At 39.2% G+C, this 23,801-nt stretch overlaps 1 long non-coding RNA gene across 1 annotated transcript in view; it reads right to left on the reverse strand.

The window, feature by feature from the left end:
* The window catches only part of LOC119496859, a 58,184-nt gene that overhangs the window by 29,111 nt on the left and 5,272 nt on the right, over positions 1 to 23,801 (reverse strand). The gene's annotated exons all lie outside the window — the stretch shown is intronic.

Here is a 23,801-nt window from a genome sequence, read left to right on the forward strand (position 1 = left end):
TCCTACAATGAAACTTGATATGAAGAAAAATAGTTTATAAATAATGTAATTGTGTCAACTGTGAAAAAAATAACCTAATTTAATAATCTAACAAAAGATGACAAGATAAAGAAAAAGCTCTGAGACTCTTCCTAAGAAATGAGGCGTCTAACCGGCTCATTGTTTGCTCGTTTCGCACTGAATACCTTTTTTTATTCTCCACTGATGAACGTCGGAATGAGTGCATCGCAAGTGCAAATGTTTTAACAGCAATCTAGCAAAAATGAGGCAGAAGCCCATTATCCTTCCTCAAAATACATATCAGGCCTTTACCAAGGCACAATTTGTGTCCTCACTGATGGTCTAAGATGCAATTACCACATCCAATAAAGCAGCACACATTTTCATATTTCATTGTCCCCAGTGTGTACAAGACGTGTTGTTGTGAGTTGTGGAATTATTGACCTGCTATGCTCAACTGGCTGAGTGTAGTTTTAAATATGAATGCCACACGTCTTACGTGCATCGCATTAGAGTCCTCTCGGTCTTGTAGTGTGGAAATAAATGTTGTCTTAAGGACATCAAACAGGTTTCAAACAAATGTACACAGGGTGGGGAACTGACCCGGAGTCTTTTCGAGTGTGCTTTAATCCCACAAAAGCTGTTTGAAGTTTCTAATCTCATTTCTCCACATTCAGACAAAAAAAATTGTATCGCCAATTACATTTTCCAAGAAGGAAGAAAGGAACAAAAGAAGATTGCTATTGATTGATATGCAACATGATATGATGGATGTTCCACCTTGGCATTCATCCTGAGGAGACCAGGCACACTTTAAATTCAAGAAAGAAAGTTTTGAGTAAAATCTGTAAACACAAACAGCTTTTATCTATTGAGATCTTTTGTCTTTCTTTAATATTTTATTGCTCAGTACATTTAGAAACTGAAAGCCTTTTTCCTTGTTGCTAATCAATTTTGTATTACTTCCATTATTTGTGTGTCTTATGAACATCGAACAACCCTGGTTCATACAAGTGTTAGCAAACATCAAATTAGGATATTTTGTGAGCCGAGATATTCTAATTCTTGATACAATAGTCTTTAGTGGACTTATTTGGCCTTTCTAGATCTACGACCACACCCATAAAACAAAGATAAGGTCAGCAGTAGCATCTGTGAACATGTCCTGATTTCTGTAACTTTCTGTGCTTTTACTTCATTTAGCACTTTATCACATAGAGAACAAATATACTTTACAATACAGTACATACACAGTACTACACTGACTGTGATGAAAGGACGTGCTAGTTGACAAAGCTCTCTGTTCGGAGACCTCCCAATGCGGCTGTTGCTGTTACACAGTATCTAAAACCGACCCCTCGCTGCACCGAGCCCAGGGGCTGATGGGAGTTCTCGGGGGAACCATTAGCGAGCGGATCGGCAATGTGGCGCGCGGGGAGCAAGCACAATTCATGGGAGAGCGCCGAAAGAACTCACAACACTCTAACAACACCTGTCACCCCTGCGCCTAATGAGAAACACAATTAGCAATTAACAGTGCGATCTGTCAGGGCTAATACCTGCCTCCCTGCGCACACACACACACAGCTGGGGGGGCGGGGGGAACCAGACCCCCTTCATCAGCACTTCCATGCAGGTATGAAATGAGCCCAAACAAGCGGATCAATTAGACAGGTGATGTAATGTTGTGAAACCTAAGCTGATGCCTCGGTGGCAGATTTCCTAAACGGCGTCCTCGCTGATGCTCCACAGTGACTTTTAAGACAGAAATTAAGTGTGATTTTATCACTGAGCAGGGAATTGAACTGGACGCACTTCTTCCTGCCCATACATCATACAGCCTGGGCTATTAAACTGGTGCAATGGGAAGTTTGTCAAAATGCACTTCCTGGTAGATTTGGTGCTCTATTCTCCTGTAAAACAATTGCTGCCATGGGGATTAACAGAAGACAAACTGAAGTGAATATAAACAGCACAGGCAGTAAAATTCCCTAAATCAGCACATTCTGTGTTTACTTGGATCCCTGTTAGCTGTTGCCTCATGGACACCAACTTCCAACAATCAATTCTAAGACAATATTGATCCTCACACCTTCTGGTATTTCTCACTGATTATCTCTGAGGGGACAATTGAGGACACTTCCAGCCGCGTGCAGGTTTCCATCAACGTCCTCAAGGAAATAAAGAAAACTGTAATGCACAAACTGCACAGCATCTGTTCATAATTAATAGTTAAGACATGCACATTGTTGTCTCATGTGTAAAAGTAGCCCATATATCATGTTCGCATTCAAGGCTCAACCTTGTTCTCAAGGAAGTGAATTTTTTTTTTATTCATATTACTTATGCTGCAGTGGAGAAATCTGCTAAAACTTTAATGGATTTCAACAAACTGGGAATACAAAAATGCTAGTGCTATGTCAGTAGGAGACTGGACTGAATAAATGACACTACATTCTTAGCTGCCTAAACTCTTCCCCTCCTTGAGGGCGTCAGTGCCCTAGGTCATCTTTACTTTTTTCCAGAGGCTAAAGCGGGCTCAGAAAACATAAGGAATCCATTGGTATCCACTTTGTCATGCTAGAATGTCGGGAAGAACAACGCTACGGAGTTATGCTAAATTTCGGCGAGGAAAAACTGGCATGGCGATTTTCAAAGGTGTCACTTGGCCTCTGACCTCATGATATCTGAATGAAAATGGGTTGTATGAGTACTTGGTGTCTTAATGTGGTATTTAGGAGGGATTTTTGATCATTTATATCAATCCTTGAGGGGTAAAAAATAGGGGTGGCACGATACACCTACCTCCAGATTCAATATTATCACGATCCTTGGGTGCCAATTTGATATGTATTGCGATTCGATATTACGATTTTTGTTAACTTCATTAACACTAGACGATGAGTAAAAGTTGAATGATACACTTCGGACTTTTACTTTGGAAAATATCTAAATTGATACAATAAAAATGTCTGATTTTCTGCATGTATGTAGTCAGAGATGTTCGGAAGTCAAATATATCAGTCATTGTCAGGCATTATTTATTACATTTTTTCCAGTAATTCAAAAATCAAATAATAAAGACATTTCCCTCTCAAATTTGTGGTATTTTCTTTTTAATTTATAAGTGACACGTAATATGTTTTATACTTCTACAATCCAAATCAAACTTATTTCCATTTATGTATTTTGTATTTACAGTTCCCTTTTGTTAACACCTTATTTTGAAAACCATCCACCAACTTCTCTAAGTCCGTCGCTAGCTCTCCCCGTCAGCTCCGTTTTCTTTATACATCCATGGTCAGCTCCATCGGGGTCGTTTGAATGCATTTAACATAAATTTATTTTGATTGACGGATACAGAACGAATATGACGTCACGTTACTCAGACTACAACAAAAACTTCCTTTTACCTCCGCGTAGACTCAAATGAAGCAAATATATCAATTTTGTCGATTAAAAAAAAAAAATCGATTTCAAAATCGTAAAAGAAAAAAATCGCGATACATACGTTAATCTATTTTGTTTTCCCACCCCTAGAAAAAAGTTTAAAGTTTAAATTTAGCACCAAATCTGTGTAACAAATGGTATCAACCCAAAAATTGCTGCGGCAATTTATGAGACATAAGTGAGCATGGGAATGGCCATCATATACTTACTGTATATCATGTTTTTCGCCCTTATACACTTTAAAAATGTATTTTTAACTAATTCATTATTTTAGTTTTTTTTAATTTAGTGACATCTTCTGTTGACATGCTATCTCCCCCTAAAGACCCCCTGTACCCACTTGGTTACTGATCACTGACACTGGATATATATATACAGTATACAGTTTATGTTATAATTAATATCATTCTATGTATAAAACTTTTGCATTCAGATATGAATTTCTAATAAACTGTCTCTCTAACACTGTGTTCTAATTGGATTATACCAGTATATGTGTGTGTGTGTGTGTGCGTGTGCATGTGTGTGTGTGGCATATCCAGCATAGTAATTGTGTCAGCCTTGTTGGTCAGTGGGGAATTGAAGTGTTAAATCCAATTCTGAATTTGTATCTCTCGTACAGAGGAGGGGGAGATGTAGCGTGAGTACCAACCATATGTCACCGTCCCCAATTCAGGGGGATTGAATATGGATGAGAAACAACTCAGGGTCCTGGCGTCGCCACTGGAAGCAGGTTTACACTGTGACGGTGTAAGCTCATTTGTTATCAGAGAGGAAGTGGAGTTGTAGACACTAGCACTGCAAAACTGACAAAGATTTCCCTTAATGAAGATAAAACTGAGTCAGTGTGTTTGACCTTCCAGTTTCTCTGCTACTGTAGCTTTCAGTACAGGCAAGAGGATCGCCAAAAAGGAAAAAGCATTCTCAAAAATTCCCATGAATTTAGAGTTTTCATGGTTTCAGCTCTAAATTGTTATAAACAATCAGCATAGGGATGTCTTGAGATACTTCGGTACCAAGTCCATGCCAAAATTCGTGGCAGTATTCATTTTTCTACAGTACTGTACTTCAGGTACTGTAGGTACCAGGGATTAGGATTCAAGACTAACGGCGCCCGTTGTCCTGGCGACAGAAGACAATTTCCCTGATAATGCTATATTGTAAACAACAAATCTGTGTTTAAATCGACAGGAGAGCTAATCAACATGTTAGCAACCGGTGGGCAGCTCAGTCCTGATTGGCTAAATAACGTAGTTAACAGATAACATTAACAGGGGTTGCACTGAGTTACATTATGATGCGTTCAAGCTCTGTTTAGTAAAAAGGAGTATTGGGCAATGGCAGATTATAACGTTATGATGTGTTCAAAAATAATCTTGTAAAATGTAGTTTTTGTCGAGAAATTTGAGGCGTATCGTCAGGGATTTATAATATATTTGCAAAAAACAGTATTATGCAAACGATAAAGTAGTGTATGTTGAAGTACATGGGATTTATTGTTTTGTGTTTTACCATGGTATTGAATTGGGTATCAAGAACTGGTATCGGTATCAACTACTAAATCCGTCCCTAAATCAACGGCTAATATTTTGATAGTCTTTTTTCAAGCAAAAATGCCACACTACATCCAAAATATTTGAGTTTTGGACTGTTGGTCGGACAAAACAGGCAATTCTCCTTTAGGAAATCATAGCATTTTTTCTAAATTTCCTGACACTTAAAATACCAAACCATTAATTGAGAAAATAATCAGCTGATTAATCGATAATGGAATTAATCATTAGTTGCAGTCCTACATGAATTGGTGTTATCTTCTATTGGAGAACTGCTTATATGTATATTAGGATGTCACAAGGATAAGAATAAATAAGAATAAAGAATAACAATAAAAGACATTAAATATATTTCTGTTTTAATTTCAGTTATAGATATGTGTCTAAACTAAACAGTCCAATATTTGACTTGCTTTCAGTTGTTTTCTCATCGTTATCCAGGCTATGTGCCAAGTTATAATGATTCCAAAATTATGACAGTGGTCTCATGTGAATGATGTAAGATTTAATTACCGTCATGGCAACAATTCAAATTGAAGCACTGAAATACAAGTTGCATGGAGGTTGTGTGCCTTGTGATCCAATTTATGTGGCATACGTCTGTGTGGTCCAGGTCAAGTAATGTAAACTAAAAAAAAAACATTTTAAAATATCACATCTGTCTCTGGAGAAACTGAATTGGACACTACAGTGTGAATGCTGATAAATATATCAACTTTAAATTACATGTTATAATGATGTATTATTGCTTTATATACTGTTCTTAACTAAAGTAGTATGTAACTAATAAACTTAAGTAAATAATCTGCTATATTTGACAAAGCATTATCATACATACTGTATTGTTACTTTCTACTGCTTCACGCTATAGCCATGAAAGCTTTGTCTTTTTCACAGTATGCCGGCACACGTCAATCAAACAGCATATTTGATTGACAGGTGACGGGTCTCTGGGGAACTGCGGTGCAGAAACACGACAGCAATCAACACCTAGCGCCAAACACGTTGCTGTATATACCAAAAACAAAACATGAATATTGTGAGTTTAGTTACCACTTAAAGTGAATAACAAAAGGTGTTAATAACAATGTATCTTTTTTTTTAATATTCACTGTTCTCTTTACTTTCTGGAGACAGTGAATGATGAACAAAACCCCAACAGGTGTTTATAATAATCAATACAAGCAGGATAAAAGCTTCGAGGATAGGATCAAAGTTATTGAGTCAAGATATATTAATTTTTTTTGTAGTTGTTCATCAGTTTTGGCTTACTGGTATCCTAATTGCCATGCCTCCACATAGTAGGGATGGGAGAAATAAATTTATAGAGCATAGTGTCGCGATATTTTGCATGGCAATATTGTATCAACACACGGACCTCAAGTATCAATCTCTTATTATATAAACTATTAAACGCTTAACAATCCAACGCTATTATGTCTTTCAGAGGTTGTAGCGGGCTCAGACTTAAAGCTAGAGTGAAGATACTGGTATCACATGAAACTAGAACCCAAAGAATCGTTTGGTACCAACCACGTCCTGTTACTGTAGCTTGTCGGGAAGATTTACGCTAAATTGTGGTGAGGAAAAACTGGTCATTTTCAAAAGGGTCCCTTGACCTCTAACCTCAAGATATGTAAATTAAAACTCTGAGATAAACAGAGTGAAAACTGTGTTGATAAAAAAACAAACAAATATTGACAAACTGCGTAATTTGCAGTTGAAAAAGGTTAATAAATCGCAATATATCGTTATATATCTTATCGCAAAACTCAGCATATCGCTAAATGTTTAAAATCGCAATAAGATCGTATCATGATAATATGGTATAGTGGGGCCTCTGGTGATTCTCACTCCTACCACATAGCCTTAATGTTTACGATTACTAGAGTAACTCAATATGCACTGCTTTGCTCAAGTGCACCTCTGCAGTACGAGAGGAACATTTCTTGTTCATTGTCCCCATTCAGCTTTGTGAGCAGGTCAGCGATGAGAACCAGCAAACTCTGGCTCGAAAATGCAAATCTGACCTCTAGGCTCCCTAATTAGCACTCACAACTGACAGAAGCTGATGTTGCTCACTTGTGTTTGTACTTAAACAACAACATTTGCTTTATTGTACGAGTCTGTTAGAAGTTATGTTTCAGGCAATGTAAGCATATATTCTGTAGCATCCTCTGGGTTTCATTGCAGTGTCTTAATCAGTTCCCCCACAGCTTCTCTGACTTCTGACGTATTCTGCTGAATTTCTACCCGAGAGTCATATATATACTCTCTATAAACTAATCTGCAATATACATGTATCACATATACAGTATGCAAATTGTTTTTATGGGGTTTTCTTTGCTTTATGTTGTCCTTCCCTTTACAGAAGTTACTATTCTGAGACATCGTCTCTTCTTACCATTACTGAGATATTTTTTGCCATTTTGGTTGATCTATTGCTCCGCCTGGTTTCCTCAACAACCCACGAAAAGCATCATATCTTGTGCAAATGCCAGGCTAACCTTAGCGGTGTCAGCTTGCCGTGAGAAACTGCTCCACTGTGCCTAATACCGCCTCTTAAAAAGACAAAAACAACCCTTTGTTTCCAGTCGATTAATGTATAAAGAGAAGGTGGCACTGCTGAAAGTAGTGGCATTTTAATCAAATCTGGTTATTGTTGTGATATTTTAATATACTTAGCAGTCTTACTGGAGGCTTATGGAGTCAATAAATCAGTAAAAAAATGTCTGTTAAGTATTTCTGTGACTATGAAAGTCTACATTACGGCTCTACTTTTTACAAACAAGACTCACAAAGTGGTTAACAGGAAAAATGGCATGGACCTCAGCATTTGGTTAAAACAAACTGTTTCTGTTGACATGAAACAGCCTGCTGCTATCAATGCGATGCTGTAGCTTCTTATAGATGGTATAGGTACTAATCAGTTGCATTAACAGAAAAGCAGGGATGGCTAGAAGTATAAATACCTTTGGTAAAGCAACAAGATGACACCATGTCTACCGAATTCTCCTGACACCGTCAGGTTATACAACTCCTGCTGCTCTAGGTTCGCTTGCATGTTTTAAGGAGAGACACGCCAGGTGAATAGCTATCGCCATGAAGCTTCCCCAGTTGATTACTTACATTATCTAAAAATATATGTTTGAACATGCAAATGAAGCATTATCTTATCAAAATATGTGCATACATTTCCAGAACATGAAATCTGAACATTGGATAAAGCCACGTTCAAAATTCTTGTTTCATTTTGTTGACATATTAGAGTCAAAGGTTTTTACTGAGGGAATTTTGGATATTTCTTTTTATCACTCTATAAATCAGAAAATAAAACTGTGAAAAAATCTATTTTTACCATGTTTTTAAGAATAAAATGCTCTATAAATCAGGCTATGAATGGTATATGAACAAACCTCTCTGTAAAATAACTGAATATAGATTGGAATGAAACTGGAAAGTTTGATGGATGTAAGTGCTACTGAAATTGAGAAAACAGCCAGAGATATACACTATGTTGTAAAATTCCATACATTTTGCTAGACCCTACAGGATTAGAGATAGAGAGATACATTTGAGATCACCATGAAACTTCCCCAGTTGATTACTTACATCAAGACAATACTTTTTTGTATTACAAGTTTTCTGAAATTGTATGTTTAAATATGCAAACTTTTGGTGAATTAAAGGAGAAATCTACAGACGCAAATAGACAAAGTAGTAAAATAAAAACCTAAATGTGTATTGTGGATGTTTTTTTTCAACTAGTCTGAAAGAAGACGTTATGGAAGCAAAATAGCCCAAAACCTCAAAATTGACCAGTGAATGAAAAACAATGTTTTGTGTCTCACCTTAAATCATGATGGATTATTTACACATCGTCGAAAAGCCCTTAAATATGGCCACTACCACAGTATTTTCCTGCACTGTCTTTCACAGACAGGAGGTTCTGCCAGCGTGTTAATGAAAGTCAGATGTGGTGAGTTAATAACAAAGGTCAAATGTAGGTCTATTTCTAGTAGGTTCAGAAATGTGTGTGATGATGAAGTGATATTAGATTTGCTGAAGTACTGAACGTGACAAAAACGAAAGAAACCTTTTGCAGACTGGATCACATTTTATTGTCAAGAAGGCTGCTCCACCAATAGCAGTCAGCGGTTTGTGCACAAGTGTATGCATATGACCAAACACACAAGTGCACACATGCACACCTCCTTTTCATTACGACCAAGTGTGAGCAACGTTTGCTTTTATAATTGCCCTGCTCTTGCAGACTGTTTGACAGGCAAACAGCGGTGTGGTCTGGCTCTTCAATGTGCCAGAATCTCTAACAAGCAGCGATTAACCAGAGGCAAGGCCGAGTCGAACCGCAAGTTCTATGTCGAAAGCAAAGCACAAGTAAAAACCTTTCCTTTATTCTGTCAGAGACGATAAAAGATAGGCAGACAGAGAAAATGAGCAATGGAGAAAAGTCAATGCCAAACTAAAATGTTGCTTTACTTAAAGTCAAGGCTCAACAGGCATTTGCTGGGATCTTTTCAAAGCAGGCATTTCAATGATCTTTTACAGTTCTCACCATCGCATGTCTGTAACAATCTGATGCAAACTTTACCAAACTGCTTAGTCCTAAATTACTTTATCTTTGTGGTAGTTGGTGACTGAAAAAGTGAAAAGGCTCAGTCATGTTTTGTACTTGATTTCTGATTTAAAGCGGTAGACAGTAGGCAGTATATTTTTGGTATCATTGGGCAAATATTTCATAATAACCTTTCAATATATTGCAATTCAAGTGTTCCGAGAGAAAACTAGACCTCTGCACCTCCTCATGGCTCTGTTTTCAGACTTTAGAAAATCTAGCCCGTGATAGGAGCCTTTGACCAATCACAGGTCATTTCATTGAGAGAGCGTTCCTGTTGGCTGTGCTCCGGTCAAGTGACTGGTACTTGGCGTTCCTTCACCAGATTTCACAATGGCGGCGGCGTCACAAACTTTCTCATTTTACAGCTAAACCGTGCACTACAAGATGATTCTGAAAACATTTAAGTAGAGAAATAGGCATTAACGTAACATAATATTGATTCATATTTGATCAGCGCTGCCTAGTTTGACTGTTTGGTCGGAGTTCGCGAGTGATTGACAGCCGGCTCTCATAGACGGCAGCTAGACAGCAGACCTCAGATCAGCTCTTACTGCTTGTTATCCTCTGGTCTTTAAAATCTTGCAGATACCGTTAGGAGCAACGGAGGACACAGAGGAACATGATTTTTTTTCAGCTTGCCTGTTTCATGTACTACTGTCACGATATAGCAACAGTATTTCAAAAATAACTTTTTTTAATCATATTTGCTTCAATGTCGCCTACTTCAGCTTTAATACTTCATGTGGGAAGAAACAATTTCCTGAAGTTAAAACAAGTGTGAATTATATTGTGCTCTCTGTTGTAGCCTAATTATACGACAGGTGGATTATTTATGTGCAAATTTAGCCTTAAGCAAGTTTAACCTTTTCCGACCAGCAAAGATTAGCTAAGTATGCTTGCTCTTTTTCAGAGAAGCCCTGCTTCACAGCTGGGAGCTGCCCAGCACAACCACAGTCCTTTGCTGCTGGCCACTCAGCGGCTCCACTGAAGTAATTGGAGCCTTGAGCCTTGGTGTAAGTGCCTTTGATCAACGGCACGTGTGTGATAATTGCTGAGGGAGAGTGGAGAGTTGCTCATATACTTTCCCTGCTTAGGTCTTCGCTGCTGGTCAGAGGATCTGAACCAGCAGGCTACTGATCACATATTTTAGGGCTATTTGAGTGTGAAAGGGTCTGCTCTCTGATGTTCTAATGGCCTACAGGATAGAACAGAATCCAGGTCATGTCCAGGGGACATTTCTCCTTCATAAATTATCTTTACTGCTGAATTGGAGAGATGAATTGTACTTTTATTTGAGTTCTTGAGCATATTGATAAGAGTTTCCTCTATTTCAAGAAATAACACTTCCTACCCTTCGCAACTTATTTTTTGTTCATCAGAGTAACTGCAAATAAGTGCATGCTTCTAACATCACAAACGAGGCTCCACGTTGTCTTCTAGCGATCCACCTGGATCACCAGCAGCATTTTTGCGAAAAGCAAAATGTTGTTCAACTTAGATGAGACCAAACATGTTCGGACTGTCATGGTAATTCGATTTGACATCCCAGTCAAATTGTCTCCTAAACAAACACATCACTACATTATCAAAATCAAAAACCATCAGCAGGCCAGGCAATGTTATTAAAGGCCCTGACACACCAAGCCGTCGGTCAGCCGTCGGACAGTTTGGAGCCGCCGGTGAGTGTTTGTTGGCTTCGTTGTTGCAGTGTGTCTCTAGCCTAGAGGTTATTCGGCCAATTCAGCATGTTGAATCGCTGGTGGAGACCGTCGGTGAGAGAAATCACTCTTATTGGCTGTTCAGCTTAAACAAATCAGTGCATGAGAAGAGAAACGGACGTGAGGAAAGCAAGCAAATCATCAATCGTACATGAAACAAAGCGGCAAATGCCGCTTTGTTTCATGTACGATTCATAACATAGTCTTGTACATCCGCCATCCTCTGTCTTCCAATTTCCCTTTTTGAATGACGAATACAGACCACCGCCACATGCTGGTGTGGAGAGTTATTTCCTCTCACGCAGGCACAGAATGTACATGATAACTGTCCGTCGACTGTAGTCTTTATAGTGTTTTCAATTGCAACTTGTCGGCCAAGACAAAGGCGACATGAGGCGATGCAACAGTCGGCCTTCATCGCCGATAGTTCTTTGATGTCGGCTTGGTGTGTCTGAGCCTTAAAGGATTTGACCACCATAAATCCAACTGCATAACCACACAACTGCATAATTTTATTTTTCTTTCTTTCATCTATTCAGTCAAAAAAAGACCCAAATATTAACCAATATAAAGTATATATTCCTAGGATTTCTAAAACTACTAAATTGAATATGTTAGGACTAAGAGTATTCATAAAGGCGGGTGCTGGAGTTCCCACAGTGATCACAAGAAGGATAACTACCGTATATCAGGAAGCTCAGTGTGTCAGTTCCTCTTTGCCATCAATTTCTCTCATCTCTTGGCAAACTTGGGCCATATTTATCAAGTCTGCAGCAGCTCTATACCATCAACACTCGTCTCTGCCCCTGCTCCCCTTCGACTCTCTCTCATCCCCCCCCTTGTCTCTTTCCAGCCTTTCTCTCCTCTTCTTCCTGCCCAAGAGAGGAGACATGGCCATAAATCTCAGAGTAGCTAATGAACTGCATTTAACAATAAAATGCACTGGAAATGGAACATTTCATTTACAAGAAGATCAATGGCAGTGACAAACACCGTTCTCGGAGCGACTAGTTAGCGGGATGATGTTCCGCAGGCAATCCAATCAATCACCGCACACCGACGCCGAGATCAATCAAAGAAGGGAAAAGGAAGAAGGAAGAAAAAGACCTGAAGCTTTTCTCTTTATACTGTATTCATGGTCTTTATTTAAATAGGGCTACTAATCACTCGCTGAAGAGTCCACCTTCTTGTCCCCTTATTTCTTGCACTCTATGGATATTTTCTCTTTTTTTTTATATCCCATTCTGTTTCTCCCTCTAACCCTCCGAGCACTGGGGAAGGCAGTTGAGAGGCAAGAGGAGGAGAGTGAGTGATAACCATCCGGGGAGTCAAGTGCTCCATCACCGCCATCCCCATCTGCGACCCGACAAGTTCATAATGCCAGGCATCTGCTTTCATTTATAAAGGCCTCACTTAGCCCTCACACACACTCACAGTCTCTCCAGCTCGTCTGCTACGCCCCCCCCCCCCCCCCCCCCCTCCTCCTCTTGCTTTCTCTCTCGTCACTCTTTTTCTCCCCATCCGGCTGGCTGAGAGGGAGAGCGCCTCTTGTCCCCCGCCTCACCTAATCCTCCTCATCTCCTCCTCTTCTTCTGCTCAAGCCCTCTCAGGTTTTTTCCCCCCCATTTGTCCTCCAGAGTTGCATCCATTTCTTTCCCTTCCAGTTCTCCATCTTCTCCTCTCAACCAGTCTCCCACTCAAATGCAAGAAACTATAAAGTAGCGTAGTTGACAAGAGTCCTGTTTTACCAATTTTCATTTTACTTTAATTAGAAAGACACACAAATTATTTCGAACTGACAAAAAAGTTAAGACACACTGAAGAAAACTTTGAATTGATTTAAGATAAACGTCATTTATTGTAGAAAATAGAATATTTAAAAACAGGAGAATCAACTTTTTCAGTGTTAAACTTACATTATCATCAGTCCATATTAATAGATTCATAATTCTTTAAACTCAACAGATATGTAAAATTAGTAAATGTTGATCTTTTTAATGAGGTAACACAATTCAGAAAATGACTGTTTGCATTGGTAGACACATAAGTAATATTGGTAGACACATAAGTAATATTATTATTAGGGCTGTCAAAGTTAACGCGATAATAACACGTTAAAGAAAATTTGTTTTAACGCCACTAATTTCTTTAATGCATTAACCTAACTTGCGATTTTTAGGTTGTAGTGGGCTCAGTTTTAAAGCTAGAGTGAAAATGCAGGTATCATATTAAACTAGAAAACTTGATGAACCCATTGCTACCAACCATGTAATGCCACCTTGTTGAAGGATGGCCATTTTCAAAGGGGTCCCTTGACCTCTGACCTCCAGATATGTGAATGTAAATGGGTTCTATGGGACCCATGAGTCTCCCCTTTACAGACATGCCCACTTTATGATAATCACATGCAGTTTTGGGCAAGTCATAGTCAAGTCATCACACTGACACACTGACAGCTGTTGTTGCCTGTTGGGCTTGAGTCTGCCATGTTATGATTTGAGCATATTGTTTTATGCTAAATGCAGTACCTGTGAGGGTTTCCGGACAATATCTGTCATTGTTTTATGTTATTAATTGATTTAAAGTAATAAATATATACATACATTTGCCTAAAGCAAGTATATTTGCCCACTACCATGATGATAAGAGTATTAAATACTTGATACAAATGTGCGATTAATCACGATTAACTATGGATAATCATGCAATTAAATATTTTAATCGATTGACAGCCCTAATTATTAGTTATGAGTTTTTTATGTTTAATAGAGCTGAAACAAGTATTCGTTTAATCAACCAGTCAGATCAACTATTCTGCTACAATTTTGATAATCAATGAATCATTTGTTGTTTAATCAAGCAAAAATTACATACTTGTGCAAGGATTTGCAGCTTATGCATATTTTATATTTATGTTAAATTAAATATCTATGGGATTTGTACTGTTGGTCAAGAGATCTGAGCCCTGAGAATGCACGATGAATATTTTTCACGTTTCATAATCGACAGGTTAAATGTTAATGAAAAACAATGTTAGTTGAAGCTGTAATTTTTACTTTTCTGCACCACGATCACAAGTCCATGTACTATATATCTTGAGTGAGCTGTCAATCAACAGCATTCAGTCGCCGCAGCAGTCTGCACGTTAAGAGCCGTGTTGTGAATTGAGTGGGCAGACAGGCTTTTTAGTAGATGAATCATACGGTCCAAATGTCAGTTTTAGTTAGAGAATACTCATTATCTCCTGTAAATGTATACCGCAAAGTGAAAGTTTGACAGAGGAGACATTTGCAACCATTAGGTGGTGCACTTCTCTCACTTTACATGCAAGGGACCTCAGAAGAAGACAAACAAGAAAGAGAGAGAGAGAGAGAAGAAAAACTTGCTCTGCCCATTATGAAGTAAATTTTCTGAAATGGGTTTTTATCATGAAAAATAAAATGCAACATCTGTTGTAAATATATTTGGATACATTAGTGTGTCCTCTGAGGGCTGCATGGAAATCACAGGCAGTTTGTGTGTGTGCGCACATGAGCGCATGTGCTCATTTGTGTGTGTGCGTGCGTGCGTGCGTGCGTGCTTCATTTATGCAATGAAGTGGCCACACACAGTTTTAAGCAAAAGACGGAACAGAGCATTGGACTGAAGAGTGGACTTCTCTTTTCCAGAAGGCTTTTGTTAAACACCTCATGAAGTACCTTTGATGGAGCACTTCAGCATTAAATCTCTGTCTGAAAAAGTGAAAAGGAGCAATTGCAGCAATAAGGGAGACAGATCCTGAATGTAAAGAAGTAAAAGCTGAGAAAATGTGTCGTATAATAGTGCCAACACTTTCACAAAAAATAAATATATATATGCTTAGTTTCAATCCTTATAGCTTCACTTCAATACTAAAATGCATCTTGTAAACATCAATAAAGTAACTCTCAGTATTGCCTTATTTTAACTGTTATATTACAGTACTTAATAATAATGTTTAGATACAAATGAATAAATAATACTTCATGCATTATTGTCATCAATAACAACAAAATGCAACAAATTGCAATGGAAACAGACTTAGCGAATAAATAATGATGTATATGAAGCATGTGACCTAAACATCCACTGAAGAGATGAAAACATCAGATCTTTGTGCAGCGATGATGAGACTGCAACGTTCCTCAAATAAAATACACCAAGCAAACATAAATGCCATATCTCCATCATGTTTTCTACGTTGTTTTCCACCGTTTGAAGTTTGACTGGTGCTCTTTTAATTACATCATCTTGTTGTGCTCTCTTCTTGGTTTAACGGCACCCAGGTTCAACATTAATCATGGCCCGAAGGCCACAAAAAGTTACTCTACGGCTACCAAATATCACCTGTAGGTGCGCCCTGCGGCCACCAAGTTTCTCTCTTGAGAATGAGACTGCGTGTCTCAATGAGATTACAGTATCTGTGTCCTAACTGAATGTCAAAGGAGCGAGTGTCAGCTACAAAATCAGTTTGATTGCATTGTTTTCTATTGGAGTGTCCTAACTGGCCACGATGCGACGCAGCGCTGCACAGCGCGACTGAACTTTTGTCAGACGCCCTGTTTCTGTTTATTCCTGATGCTGGCTTTAAAGGCGCGGCAATGGACGACGAACGTCTGATTTGTGAAATTGGAATGAGGAGCTATCTTTAGGGATGTGATTGGGAGATCGGCATTAATGCTTTCTTTCTTGTCATGAGGTAGCATTGCCGAGTTGCGATCCTCTCTCCGCTCTGTGTCTGTGACGTAGTTACGATGCGGCGGTGCTCGTGCATGTGTGTGTGTGTGTGTGGGGGGGAGTTGCATTGGAAGGAGCCCCGAGGGGAGGGGGGGGATTAGACGGAGCTCCTGAGGCGATTTCAAACTATGCTAGCTTTCCAACATCGTCAACCCCATCTTTAATTATAACGTTGTCATGATGTGTTTAAATGTAATCCTGTAAAATTTAGTTTTTGGTCAAGAAACTTGAATAAATCCAGTTTTAGAATTAGTACCACCATCTCAATACACCTCACTTCCAATAATTGCAAAACGGTAGTGGATGGAAAGGCACAACAATTCACATTTTCTTTCAGTGTTTCTCTGGAAATTCGGCCAATATTTGCACTACATTTAGAGGGAAACTTGGCTTGTCACACACTACGTGCTCCTTTCTGACTAACTGTGCATAGAAACTAGGGAGGAAGTGCTACTTGGATCTGACCGTCAAAGCAGGTGCTCCTGATGCACATGTAGGCATAATATTGGACAGTAAAAACTGTCCATGTTGGTGAAAATAAGTCGGTATGTAAGAGTTATCTAGTCTTTGTAGGTTTTCATTAGTGAGCCCTGTCAATCAAGGTAAACGTGTCCCCACACTATTTTCTTTTCTTTATTAAAATGCTGAAACTATTCTTGAATGAAACTGATTGAAATTTAAATAATTAGTCTATCACCAGTTAAATTAACATCAACTATCCTGATCAATTCTTAAATTTCAGTTAATATGTAAAAATGACAAACCTGAGCTGTAGTATATTTGAGTTTTGACATTACTTAAGGATCGTACCTCGAGTGCTGTGAATTAGTGATGGATTCTCTCCCTACTTTCTGTAATTTTACCGGTTAAAGCATTAATGAATCAATCAAGAAAATAATTGACATGATGATAATGATAATGAAAATAGCCATTAGTTGCAGCTCTACAATTAATTTATTTTTAATGGAACCCATTATTTTTTTAAATGTCCATCAAGACACACTGGGACACATTATCGAATGAAACAATAACAAAAACTAATGAAACTTTAATAATGAGAACATGTTGGATATCGTTGCAAAGCAATTGTATGAGTACTTAAAGTATGTTGAAATGGACAAAAACACAGTCCAGACAAAGTTTGAGTTATCAAACTTAATCCTCATGGCTGTATGCATCACTGTAACTGATATCGCAAAACTTCCATGGTATCTTTCACTGTCTCTGCTGCAGCCGTTTACCGGGCGCTACGCGTCCTTGTGACAGTGTTGTTGACAGTTGACGGCTCCCTCCCTCCGTGCTACCGTCTCCCCCCAGCTGGCTGGCTCTAGTGCTAATGGTCGCCCTCAGTAGGAGCCGGCGGGTTGCGGGTGCCTTTGCCGTCATCATTAAGCACCATTGGTTTAATGAACGCGGCATTTAGGAGTGCTTGGACCTTCATGCTCCGCCGCCTCATTAAGTGGAAAGCAAACTAATATGGGGAGCAACCTAGAGCTCACCTCTAGAGATGAGAGCGAGAGAGAGAGAGAGAGAGAGAGAGAGGAACACACACATACACACACTAAGACTTGGTGTCTGGAGGAGGCCTTTGATGGAAAGGGCTTGAACCAAGTTGTAAAAGATAAGAACAGTGGTTGTTACAGCTTTGAACATGTAGTAGCAATTGCAACGGCACTAACAGTTTTAAAAGTGATGATAGCAGTAGTAGCGGTAGTAAATTCCAGTCTCTCTAGCCAGTGTATTGAAAGAAGTATCAGTAGTAACAGTAGTTAAACTTTTATTGATTGTGAGGAGGGAGTAAATTAAGTAATACATAAGGATCCTGATTAGCACTGAAACTATTCGTCAATTAATTGATTAGTTGATAGACGGAAAATTAATCAAATATTTTGATATTCAATCAATTGTTGCAATCATCTTTCAAGCAACTAGAATTACAGCCTTGCTGTATGACTACCCAACCAGTCAGGTTGCAGTTTACATCCATGTCTGTCCAAAACTTCATCACTTCATCATTTCATCCCATTTGTGTGAAATTGTGCAAATTAGCAGATGAATTCTTGAGTTATGGCCAAAAATGCATTTTGTGAGGTCACAGTGACCTTGACCTTTGTGCCAAATTTGAAGAAATTCCCCCATGGTGTTCCTGAGATTTCACTAGTGTGGGACAGACGTGAGGTCACAGTGACCTTGACCTTTGACGTTCACTTGGAATTAAGTTCATCCTTTATGCCAAGTGAACATTTTGACAAATTTGAAGAAATTCCCCCCCAAGGGGTTCCTGAGATATCGCTTTCACGAGAACGTGACGGATGTAAGGTCACATTGACCTTGACCTTTGACCACCAAAATCTAATCAGTTCATCCTTCAGTCCAAGTGGACGTTTGTGGCAAATTTGAAGATATTTCCTCCTGGTGTTCCTGAGATATTGTGTTCAGGAGAATGGGACAACCCAAAAACATAATGCCTCCGGCTATGGCTGTCGCCGGTGTGGAGGCATAAAAATGCCAAACAACCTCAAGTTACAGTTTCTCCAATGTGAAGATCTGCTGCTTTTCTGTGTTTTGTGTCATTGTAGTACTGAATATTTTTGATTTGTGGACAAAACAAGACTTTTGAGGACATTTTATAGACCAAACAATTAATCGATTAATCAAGAAAATAATCAACAGATTAACCGACAATGAAAATTGTTAGTTGCAGCCCTACTTGAAACAGGAAATTGTGACCTTGAAACAGGCAATTGTGATGTGGCATTTTGCTAAAGTTTCTGACATTTTATAGACTAAATGATTAGTTGATTAATCGAGAAAATAACCAGCAGGTTAATCATTAGTTGCAGCACTAGTTCTTGTCAAGATTGGCGCCTCATGTCATCATTGCATGTAGACAATAGCCAATTACCTCAGCCAAAAAAACAAGCTAGGTACAGATAATCTTTTTCAAGTGTCTTTGCAGTTGCTTTTAAAAGATAGGTTTGCATAAGACCATCTTAATACAATATTCACATGCCATATGTCCCTCATTTCTTAGAGTGTAGACACTCCATTAAAGTATTGAAATGAAATGCTACGTTATGCGCCTGTCTCTTTAAGCCTTCCTCCCGAAACAGCCCAGTCTGCTCTGATTTGTCAGCGTTTTCCAGTCTTCTGCATCTGTGCTGTCGCCACTTTCATAGCGTCACTGCAGCCGGGGTCTCACTGGAGAGTGTCAAATTCACGTAGTTTAGCAGCACTTCTACCAGTGACTGTATAGTTGTGACATCACAACCTTACGGAGGTCTTGACGGCTTGTTTAAAAAAGGCACAGTAATACGAGCTGTGTGCATTTCTCCATGGATTGATACTTTCAAAGTATTTATATAGCACCTAGACCTGCTTTATAATAAAAAAAAAAGAAATGGAAATCTCAGTACAATATGGGACCTTTAAGATAAACAAAAACCTATCCAAGAAATGTTTGCCAACCAATCAAAAACAAGCATTTTCCATGCCCAATACATGGAACTATTCTAGTCTAACGATGCTAATCTAAATCTGAAAAGGCACTATCCTGAATAACCTATGGTTTTAAAATATAAACCTGCAAAGTACCAGCCTACATACAACATTGAAAATCCATACACAGCACCCTGATTTCAGTCATGACCCAGTTTCAGTCTAAAGTCTTTCAGAAAAGCTGTGAATGAGGGAGACTTCTCAACCTGCCGCCCACTCCCTCAGGTGGCTGTGCCAAAATCTGCCCACACCTTCGCCATCCATCCTGCCATTTCGTCCATCCACACGTCCCCTCCTGCCCCTCCTCTTCCTGCCTCCTCTTCCTTCCTCATCTCCTGGTCCCTAGGGTGGGCCTGGGTGGAGATAATTCCCTCTCTACACAGGAACAATTAAGGGCTCGGCTCAGGGCTTTATGGTCAGAGGAGCAGCTGCTTTTTGCCATTTCTGGGTCCATAACTGTCTGAAATGACAACGTGGGGGGTAGAGGAGCATCCCGGGCCCCCTCCTCCCAATTCTATACAACAACCATAATTCTTTTCCGCCTACTCAGCATATATCACGCGCATCTGTAAGACAACTATAAACAGATAACGTCAAGTATTTGATGTCTGTGTGACAGATTGGAGTTGCAGTCAGGCCATAAACATTTCTTGAAAGCAGATGCTGAAGAGGCCCAAATAATTAGGTTGTTTCAGATAACCTGAGTTTGCGGAACCGAAGAACGACAGACAACAGACTGAAGTCCAGAGAAAGTGGCAACAGGTAAGAAAACGGGAAAAAACGCATCCAATGCTGACACAAGTACATCTTCTGGAAGTAAAAATAACTTAGCCCTGAGTCAACTCATAAAAAGAAGTATTCACCTCACAAGAAACTTCTTAAAATCATGTTACACACAACACTAATGACGGGCAGAAGCTAAAGATTACTCTTCCTCCACAATCTGCAGCTTAAAAGGTGTTCTCTGTAGAGGGTTTTTTTTGTCAGCAAACAAAAGTTATGTTAACATTTAGTGTAATTCACTCATTGAGTGTATCCTTGAGCTCAATCAAATGTGTTGAATGGATTTCCTACCTCATAAACCATTAGTAAAACTGCAATTACTATAAGTAATAAGTCATTTAAATCCAACATCCTATCTTCTTCCCCAACTTAGCTGTCACATTGCTGCATATTTTGGCGTGTTAGATGTGGAAATGATTTAAAACCGGTGGCCGTAACATAAACCTATAGCATGGCTATATTATCCAGGAGACTCCTGTGATTCTGTGTTGAGGATCATTAAGGAACAATGGTCATTTGTTAGCATTCAACAGAAACATATCCCAGAGAGGTGTGAATCTTCACTGGCCTCACCATTTGATTACGATTCACCTGTCAACGATTCTCAGTGCATCTCAATGTAGCTCATCCTCGATTTTCTATATCACTGCACACGGCTACTTTTTCATCAATTAATACAAGCAGTCAGATAAATCTGAAACCCGTTTTTATCTAGAAAGTGTTTAAAAAAATCAGACAACAATAATCTGCAATATAAAAATCTGCATCTTTTTAATACCAGTATCTGTGTGACCCACCTTAGTACATAATCATTACAAAAACAAAACTGAAATCCTTCTGCAGTGCATTACAAGTGTGCTGTAATCTACAAAAATAAGGTTTTCACATATCAGCTCTAAGACAGGACACTTCCTGAATGCCTGTGGCAGTTTACACTGCATGAATTAGTCTATAGGGGCAAGCGGACTTTAGTTAGTTAGTTACTTTTCCTTACTCATAGCTCTCCTACTCTTACTTGGTTTAACGTTAAGGCACTGCATCTCCTTACACAACAACACCACGCTTGAATTTCAGCCTGCACGTTTTTTTTCAGCTCAACGTTGTTGAATCAGAGCAGCTAATATTGTTAACGAGAGCAACAAGCTAGCGGACTGCCGAGTGCCGTCTCTCAGCTCCTCGCACACAGAGTGTGTGTGTATAAAGCTCCGCACTCAGTGATACACAGCGAGCAGAGATACAGAATCATTCAAGTCCACACAATTGTTCTTGACCACATGCTTCGCGCATTGAAGTTCACCTCAACCAATACAATTATTTCTCACTCCAGAGAAATGTTTGTATAAGAATTGAAGCTCAGAGACTGGTGAGGTGTGGGCATCTGTGCCTGAATGTGCATGTGAGTAAGTGTGTTTGCATGCATGTAGGCTACATGTACATGTATGACAGCGTGAAAGAGTGATGGGGAAAGAGAGAGAGAGCTGTGAAAAAGAGAACTGAATGAGTGGGAAGTGGGGAGTGAAAAAATAGCTTGGTCTTTGGCTGTGTCATCTGAAGTGTTGATAAGCGATACTGAGGGAGGTGTGAATGGTGTTAACAGGGTGCCCTAGAGAGGCTAATTGCTTAAATGGAGAGTCTAGTCATTATGGAGACCTTCGGAGTGATTAGAGAAAACAGTGAAATGATAATATACAACAAGTGATTCTGTAAACCTGATCCAACTTTCCCGAAAATACGTCAAGAGTCTGCTCAATAGTATTCATAAAAAAGGAATTCCACAACTATTTTCCAAAAAAAAACGGGCCTTTCTTCAGGTGGCTAAAATGCATTTTGCTGCGTCCCCTGTCCACAGCAGTACATTACTTTGCTCACGTGCTGGTACTCCGGTCTGTTTCTCCAAACTGGGGGCGTAAACTGTAGGTAACACACCGACTACGGATAAGTACCTCGTACAACACCCACTTCAAAAAATCTGAAATATCCCTTTAAGTGACTGCACTCACACATTGTGTGCGAAAGACAGTACAACTCATAAGAGTTTCCTTGACTATTAGCTATTTTGGCTGCTCAGTCAAGAAATTATGTATCACTTTATGAATATCTTTATTGGTTTTCAACCTTATTTCTCATTATTTCCCAGTTTCAGTCAATTAACAGATTAATTTTGATTAATTAATTTATCAACATGAGAAAAAAGAAGTTATTATAAGAAAAAAAATAGTGATGGAAATGCAGCCTGAAGTACCTGAGCAGTGATTTTCAAGTAAATGGAGAATGTTGGTGGAAACAAGGGCTTATCTTTCTCATAGATCACTGCCATGACCACTGATGCAGCATACTTAGACCTTATTTACTCCCTTTGCCTATCTATGATTACTCCTTCCTACTCCCACTGATGATCTCCATCTCTGCATCTCCGCTCATTATTTTTCAGATGGAGGTCACGCAGCTGAAGGAAAGACATCTTCATTTGGGCTTGCCCAGAAAAGTTGGATCACTCTCTTAGACTGTTTTGGCAGAGGGTGCCCAGACAACCGAAATAGCCCTCTAATGCTACAGATGTCCTATTGATTGACTCGCTGTCGGAATCAATAAAGTTTTCAAAATGTCTGGGCTATCGTTGAGACATTAAGGTTGCTCCTGAATAAACAGGGAGATTTATGGGCCAAACAGCAGCGGATTGCTCGATAGTAAATCACAGCCAACAGGACGTTATAAAGGAGTGCTTGAGGTGTACTTATTACTTATGCTAACTACAAAACCAGTCTGATTTAATAAAAAAATGTAAAACAAATATTTTTTAACTGATTAAGTAACGTAGTTCACACTCATTTTACCCACAACAGTTACTCAGACATGACTCACTGACCTCCCTGTTTCTACAGAAACAATCTACAATTCTTCTACTTTTTGAGGACAATACAGCAAACTAGGGCTAGCCAACATGGTCAAAATCTTCTATGAAGATATAGGTCTTTTCATATTTTGACAACGATATATATACACTCACCGGCCACTTTATTAGGTACACCTTGCTAGTACCGGGCGGTCTTCTGCTGCTGTAGCCCATCTGCTTCAAGGTTGGACGTGTTGTGCATTCAGAGATGGTATTCTGCATACCTTGGTTGTGACGAGTGGTTATTTGAGTTACTGTTGCCTTTCTATCATCTCGAACCACTCTGCCCATTCTCCTCTGACCTCTGACATCAACAAGGCATTTCCGTCCACACAACTGCCGCTCACTGGATATGTTCTCTTGTTCGGACCATTCTCTGTAAACCCTAGAGATGGTTGTGCGTGAAAATCCCAGTAGATCAGCAGTTTTTTTAAATACTCAGACCAGCCCGTCTGGCACCAACAACCATGCCACGTTCAAAGTCACTTAAATCCCCTTTCTTCCCCATTCTG

This window comes from Sebastes umbrosus, chromosome 11 (assembly GCF_015220745.1).
Source record: "Sebastes umbrosus isolate fSebUmb1 chromosome 11, fSebUmb1.pri, whole genome shotgun sequence".
Taxonomy (NCBI): domain Eukaryota; kingdom Metazoa; phylum Chordata; class Actinopteri; order Perciformes; family Sebastidae; genus Sebastes; species Sebastes umbrosus.